The sequence below is a fragment of the Castor canadensis genome, chromosome 15 (genome assembly GCF_047511655.1).
Source record: "Castor canadensis chromosome 15, mCasCan1.hap1v2, whole genome shotgun sequence".
In the NCBI taxonomy this organism is placed as follows: domain Eukaryota; kingdom Metazoa; phylum Chordata; class Mammalia; order Rodentia; family Castoridae; genus Castor; species Castor canadensis.
This window is the reverse complement of record NC_133400.1, coordinates 32411600-32412401: the sequence shown is the minus strand read 5'-3', so window position 1 is coordinate 32412401 and position 802 is coordinate 32411600. Positions and strand designations below refer to the sequence as shown.

General features: G+C 39.8%; 1 non-coding gene across 1 annotated transcript; it reads left to right on the top strand.

Annotated features, from left to right (window-relative positions):
- Window positions 1-378: 378 nt before the first annotated feature.
- LOC141417727 (small nucleolar RNA SNORA51) lies at window positions 379-510 on the top strand. The gene has a single exon (XR_012442366.1). It is a non-coding gene; the product is annotated as a small nucleolar RNA SNORA51 (small nucleolar RNA).
- The last annotated feature ends 292 nt before the right edge of the window (window positions 511-802 follow it).

Genomic DNA, 802 nt, shown 5'->3' with positions numbered 1-802 from the left:
TGAGAGCTTTGTTGGTTCCCTCTTGAAACACTGCTGAGAGACTGCTATGTAAAAAAGTCCATGTAGCCTACTGGAGTGTAAGAGAGCACCTGGAGGAGCTGCAAAATACCTCCTTCGAAAGCCAATGCCAACTGCCAAGTGTGAGTGAAACCATCTTGAATCTTCCATTCCAGCTGAGTACAGTTGTATGATGAGTCCATACAGGAACCCAAGGAACTGGCAAGTTGCCTTGCAGAATCATGAAAAAAAAAATCATCATTGGTTTTTTGTTACGGTTTCATACAGTAAGAGATAACAGATAAAATCATGTCCTAGAATGTTCATAGAACACTATTCATAATGATCCAAAAGTGAAAACTATTCAAAATGTCCATCTATGGGCTCCTGGTGCTTACTCCAAGTTGTGTTCTTACACTGACTGTATAGAAGTAGGAGGCAAAGTAAACCTACCCCATGTATACCTCAGCCCAGGCCCTGTGTCTGGTCTGTATTATAAATGGGGAGACATAGGGTGGGAGAAAAAAAAGGTCCATCTATGATTGAATAGATAGATAAACTATGGTATAGTTACACAATAAAATACTTTTCAGTAATGAGTGCAAACAATCTACAACCACTCATAAGAATTTTGATGAATTTCAAAAACATAGAATTGAGTGAAAGACAAAAATGAAAACTGCACAAAGGACCTTGGTTCTATCACACTCATGGGCAACACAGAGGTAAGGAAGATAGCACTTTGGCTACTCTCAGGGAACATGCTCTCTAGGGAGGTCTACTTTAACTTACCCAGTGACAGGTA